The sequence below is a fragment of the Panthera uncia genome, chromosome C2 (assembly GCF_023721935.1).
Source record: "Panthera uncia isolate 11264 chromosome C2, Puncia_PCG_1.0, whole genome shotgun sequence".
Lineage (NCBI taxonomy): Eukaryota > Metazoa > Chordata > Mammalia > Carnivora > Felidae > Panthera > Panthera uncia.
The window spans coordinates 10469983-10476321 of NC_064810.1; the positions used below are offsets into that span (position 1 = coordinate 10469983).

At 50.5% G+C, this 6339-nt stretch overlaps 1 non-coding gene across 1 annotated transcript; it reads left to right on the top strand.

Annotated features, from left to right (window-relative positions):
- Positions 1 to 5715: 5715 nt before the first annotated feature.
- LOC125922213 (U6 spliceosomal RNA) lies at positions 5716 to 5820 on the top strand. The gene has a single exon (XR_007457642.1). It is a non-coding gene; the product is annotated as a U6 spliceosomal RNA (small nuclear RNA).
- The last annotated feature ends 519 nt before the right edge of the window (positions 5821 to 6339 follow it).

Below are 6339 nucleotides of genomic sequence, written 5' to 3' on the forward strand. Positions count from 1 at the left end.
ATGTTGTCTAAAACTTATTTGTCTTCCTTTTCATCTTCACTGCCAGTTAAGGGAAAAGCTTAAGCTCTAATCTGATCTGCTTTATTATCTAGATCCTAAATCTAAAAAGTCCTCCCACTTATGCTCAGTCTTTTTAGAAAATAAGTAAGTAAACCTAAGTTCTAAGTCTCCGTGATTTCTCTTCCCTGACCCCAAGGTGGTCATGGTCTCTGAGAGTATGATGTGGTGGCGGTTTTATAACCTCAAGGCAGAGGGGACATCTCAGCATTCTTGGTGTGGTGACTTCTGCCTCCTCGGGACGCCTGGGCCATATCCCTTGTCTGCTGGCTGAGCCTCAGCAGACTGGAAATGGCGGCCAAAGACTGTGGTCATGTGGTCAGTCTTCTTGGCTCCATCAGAGGTACCCGCTCCTGGTGACACGGACTCCCCTTTGAGGTCTGGCTGTGACTTCCCCTGGGCCTTCCTCTCAGGGATCCCACCTTACCCCAACCAGAACTGGGCTCCTCCTGAGTCTTACCTTCACCACAGACAGGAAAACCAAGGACTTCTCAGGAAAGCTATAGCCTCGTGCCTTCCTGCCGAGCCACCCTGCACCACCAAGTTTGTGTAGAAGAGCTGCCCCCTTGGGAATCTCCTCCTGAAGACCCAAAGACCTGGTGGCCCATCAGAACGTGGCAACCAAATAGGTCCTTGAAGGACAGGGAAGCATGTTGGGGTGGGAACTCTACCTTCTGACTCTCTTTCACTCCTCAGAGCACCTAACAGTGTAAGATATGGAAGGGATACTCAAGCCACAAACTGCCTGACTTGACCATGACAAATAGAAGCCTTGGGAGGTTGAAGGCAATAGCTCAGTGGCTATTTCTTTTTGAATTAGAGGAAGCATTCAAATGGCTACCCAAGCCCATCTCCATCATTGACCATGAACTCCCATAACTTAGGGCCCACAAAATGACAAAGGTATAGGGTCTATACTCATATTCTTTCTCTGCCAGTCTTGTAGGTCAGAAGAAGGAATATTTCCCTCCTCTTTGAAGCTAATTCTCCCACCTGTGCTCATAATTCCCAACCCTCCATCTTCTTTAAGATGGGAACTTGAGGGGCGCCTGGGTGGCTCAGTCAGTTGAGCGTCCGACTTCGGCTCAGGTCATGATCTCACGGTCTGTGAGTTCGAGCCCCGCGTCGGGCTCTGTGCTGACAGTTCAGAGCCTGGAGCCTGTTTCGGATTCTGTGTCTCTCTCTCTCTCTGACCCTCCCCCGTTCATGCTCTGTCTCTCCCTGTCTCAAAAATAAATAAACGTTAAAAAAAAAAAAAAAAGATGCGAACTTGATCCCAGGAGCTCAAAGAGAGGACACCCTGCTCAGATCTACAGAGAAATGGTTGACCAGTTGGTATACTGTTGACTCCTGAGAGCAGAAACTGCTGAACCTTTCATTGCCTGCTGGTTTTGCCACTGCTTGACAAATGTGTTCACCTTGATCTGCCTGCTGGTAGACTACAAAATCAGGAACACTTAAGGATCTGGGATAAGGGGGAGAAAGATGCAGCCTTCAGCCCAAGAGGTCCCTGTTGGAGCAGGACAGACCAAAGGGGTTTGAATGAATAGGTAGTGAGAATTCTCAAGAGGACACAGAGTCTAAGAAAAGGACTTCCTGGAACTAAAAGAAAACTATTTTTATTAAAAAAAATTTTTAAGTTTATTTGTTTTTGAGAGAGAGAGAGAGAGAGAGAGAGAAAGCAGAGGAAGGGCTGAGAGAGGGGGAGACAGAGAATCTGAAGCAGGCTCCAGGCTCTGAGCTGTCAGCACAGAGCCCAACACAGAGCTCGAACTCACGAACTGCGAGATCATGACCCGAGCCAAAGTCAGACACACAACTGACTGAGCCATCCAGGAGCCCCTATGTTTTATTTTTAAAACGTGGGAAATAACTGAAAGGAGGACAATCACTGCTTATCAGTGAGCTCAAGGTCCACGGGACCGAGTGGAAGAAGGAGCTCATAATATGAAAACACAAAGATTTGGAAAACAGGAGGAAATAGCAAGGGATTTAGAGGGACAAAACAGGAGATAGGATGTTCAGATAAGAGGAGTGTCAGAATGAGAGATGGAGGGGGAAAGAGAAGAACAGATGGAGGAGAAGTAATATTTAAGCAAATAGCAGAAGAAAATCTCCATGGTCTGATGCAAGATTTAAGGCTGTAGATGGAAAGGGCCAAGTCCCAGACAGGGTTATTTTTTTTTTTTTTTTGTAAAGACACACACCTAGATGTAACTTGGTGAAATCTTAGAATTCCAAGAGCAAAGAAAACTGCTTACCAAGATGAGAGAGGAGGAAGGGTTACGAAGGGAGGTAGAGCTGTTTCTTTCTACATCTTCATGGTGTTTCACTAGTAAATGAGTACTCCCCATTTCAAAATTGACAAAGAAAAATATATGAATGGGATTCTAATGATTCTCATTTTTCTAGGGGCCCTCTTGGCCCAATGTCTAAAGACAGGCATGACCCCGGACCCAGTGCCTTATTGTCTTGTTTCTCTGGTTCTGCCTCTCACATCTGGGTCCTGGGCAGCCCGAGCTCCTTCAGACCATCAAGCACTTCTGGGGTCTTTACTTTGAGCCTGAAACTGTGCTTGACATTGACATGCAAAGGTAAATGAGCATGGTTCCTATGCTTGGAGCGTAAGGTGAGGCCTCTGGGCCTTTGCTCTTGGCTGTTGTCTGGGTGAATGGTGACATCACAAAACATCATGCACATTTCCCCCATCAGCCTGACTGGGACCGCCACCCCCCGCCACCAAAGGAAGATGGTCTGACTCGATAGCCCTGTGGTTTCCATGACAACCTCAGGATGGCATGGAACCTAGCAGAGGTTCTTCTGAGACAAGATGGGTGACTTGGCCTTCCCCCACCCATCCCAGCTCCTTTCCTTTCTCCTTGCACCTGCCTTCCACATCATCCCAGTCACAATGTGTGTTGGGATTCCCTTATTTCAGGAACACATTCTATATTCGAAAGGCAATGGAAAACAGTCCCCAGAGACGGGCCACCGGGAAGCAGTTGTCACCGGGGTGGGGGGCAAGAGAGGAGATTAAGAACTCAAGAGGGGAGAACCTCCCTGAAGAGGAAGGTTCTCCCCACGTCTTCTCTGGTCAGGAGAGTGAGATGGGGATATAGGAACTTCAAGGGAAGTCAGCAGGAGGAGCATCAGGGAGGACTAGAGAGGTAGTCTCTATCAGAGGAACCGTGGAGGACCACCACCCAGGGCACTGACCTGCACCGCCAGGATCTGCCAGGGGCAGCTCAGGAGGGTTTTAAATGATACTCAGTGAGGCAGGAATATCACCATATCGGACACGGTCGGGTTTCCAATCACCAATGTGTCTGCGGAGCCGATGAGTTTGCCTATCTGGAGGTCCCAGACTAGGTAAAGGGGTGCAGCTTCCCAGGTGCTCAGTGACTCCCAAGTAACATCAGATGCACCTTTAGCACAAGGCAGTAAACTCACACTCCCTGCTTGTTTGCCGTCACCCCTCCACAACCTGCCTCTCTGATTCCCCTTCCACCTGTCTGGTCAGGAACTGGGCACGGCCTGGAGCTTGGGACCCTTCCTTACCCCAAAGCTTCTTCTCAATTCCAGAGGCCAAGAAACAAGAGCACAGTCATTCCTCTTCCCGCCCCCTGAGATATGCATCTTAGGGCAAAGACCCCAGAGGCCCAAATGAGGAAATGTCAAGGCATCCCAGGGCAGCTCAAGGCCACGTGGCCAACCCCAGCCAAGGTCCGAGCCAAAGGACATAAAGAAATAAGCTTTCCATGGAGAGAATCTTCAAGGATTTGCACTCCTGCCCAGTTGACAAAAGCCCCAAAGTGTTGGCCTGGGGAGGGAGCGCCGGCTTTATGTTTAGTCTGGCACTGATCTAACAGGCCTGCAAGGATCAGCACGCTGAGAGTGTGGGTTTCAAGGCCCCTGAGTACCCGTGTTTATCTTCAGGCCCAGATCCAAGAGCTGAGAAATGTGTCCGTTTCAAAATAATAATTACAATAGTCTGTCTTCGGTAGGATGCAGACTTTGGAATCCATGTCAAAGTACAGTGGGACAAAACACCCTAAGAGGAAGAGATCTGTATGCCCGAAGAATGGAATTTAATATAAGAATTCTCAGAATTCATGTGGGCCTCACACACCTCAATAAGAAAAAGATGTGAAGACGTGATAATTGGAAGAGATAATGAGGGAAAAGACTGGAGCTTAATGCTTTGCAAAATTGGGTGTTTCAGCTGGTTCTGGTCATTGGACAATGGAAGGATCAGCATTTGGATATTCAATTACCTCCTGAAGCTGAGGACTAGTTGGATATATTTGGTTCCGGAAATGTCCCAATGAAGCAAGAGAAAAATGGAACAAAAGGCTTTGGCAGAGGCCAAGCCATTCTCACAGCTGCAGAAATGGAAGACAAATCCAGAGCGCCCTCCACCCCGCCCCAAACCCAGCCCCCTCGTGGCCTTAGGAAAACACACGAAGCAGAGCTTTGCGACAGCTTGGCTCACGACGGCATGAGCCCCCCCAGGAAGACCCTCCTCTGTGGGCCCACCGTGTCCCTAGGACACGCCGTCTCTGCCCCACTAAGAACGAGAAATACTGAAATAACCTTTCTGACTGTTGGCACGAGGCACCCGGGCACCCGGGCACCCAGGCACTTACCAATTGGCTTCCCTGCCTCCTTATAGAAAAATGCCAACTTCTCAACCACACACTGACATTCCTGGCAGAAAGAGCCTTCTTATTCCAACCTGAACCAACGAGAAACAAAGCCAGTCGAGAAATTTGCCTGTTGGGATTGCAAAGCTTTGAATGCCATCAGTCATGTGGAAAATGTTGAGCCGAGCCTGGCAGAGCTCTCCAAGGCCTCCATGCAAACAACAAAAGGCTGCTGAGAGCTCTCAGGCCGGCGTGGAGGAGGAATCGCTAATCACAAAACCAGTCCCTGGCCTCCTCCGATGGCCCTAATGAGGACCAGGTGACCGCAGATGAATGCGACCACACTGCCTTTGCGTTTGTCAACTCTGAGATTACCGCAAAGCCTGGAATGAATGAGTCTACAAACAAGAAAATCTATCTGTTCGGGAGCTGGAAAGAATAGGATGTGGAAAAGGCAGGGGGTGTCATCAATTACTTGTGGTTCTCGGAGAGCCAAGAATTATGCTTGGAAGCACAACTTCTGAGCATCTGGAGAAGTCTTTGGTCAGCATCCTCAGTCTTCTGGATAATATCAAAATCATTCAGACCATCCAAGCGAGGCCAGATGGAGGCAATATTGTGTAGTGTGCAAACTTGTCTTGGGCCCCTCTCTGCCCTCCCCCTGCTTCTTGCCTGTCTTCCTGGCGGGGGGGAGGGGCACACCACCCAGAAGAGCTTAGGGTCTCACCTTCTCACCTGCCAAATCTGTTCCTAAGAATGGGTCTGAAACAGGGTATTAACGTATTTCTATTGTAATGGGAGCGAATGCCTTCGGACAGAGGGTCCCTGTTCTCACCGTGGAAACTGAGGAATTAGCTGACAGCAGAGAAGGCAGGGGTCACAGTGAGGAGGCTTTGGCGGAGGGAGGAGGGAGGGACACTCACCCAGCTCTTCCCTTCACTTCCTGTGGGGCCTTGGACACTGGCCTCTCTCTCTCGGTCTCGGTTCCCTTCTCTCCATAAGGAGGGACACGACTGCTCCCTTTGGCGACACATATACCGAAATTGGAAAAGCACAGGGAAGATTAGCATGGCCCCTGTGCAAGGAGGGACATGACTTAGGTGACTTGGATCTTCCTTCGATCTGGACCGGCCCACGGCCGGCGGAAGCTTCTTGTGAGGTAGCGAGGCCTGTTTACGGAGATGGGGGGACCCGATAGGAGGTGCTGCAGCGCCCCTGTGGAGCAGCCTGGCGCCGCCTCCGGAAAGGCTGACCACGGGGTCCACCGGGCCTGGGGGACTGGCCACAAGGGGTCACTCTCACGGTGCCCATGGGGGCACTTGGGATCATACTGACGGTGTGATAGTACTCGGGCTGGGCCCCCGTGTACCTCGATTTTACTCCCCTGCAGGGGTTCCAGTCACCCTGCGGGTGAGACAAATGACTCAGCTTTGCCAGGGCGAATGACGCCCCCTGGGTTTGTGCAAAGCCGCCACCACCCTGCGTCCTCCTCCAAATCATTCCCAAGCAATATCGGACACGGCAGGAGCTCGTCTGTTCCCGCGGACGCTGTCCCTGTCATCACGCTTCCTCCTCTTCCCTCACAGCCCGCCTGCACCTCGAAGCGCCCCACAAACCCCGTGGACTTGACCGGACTAGA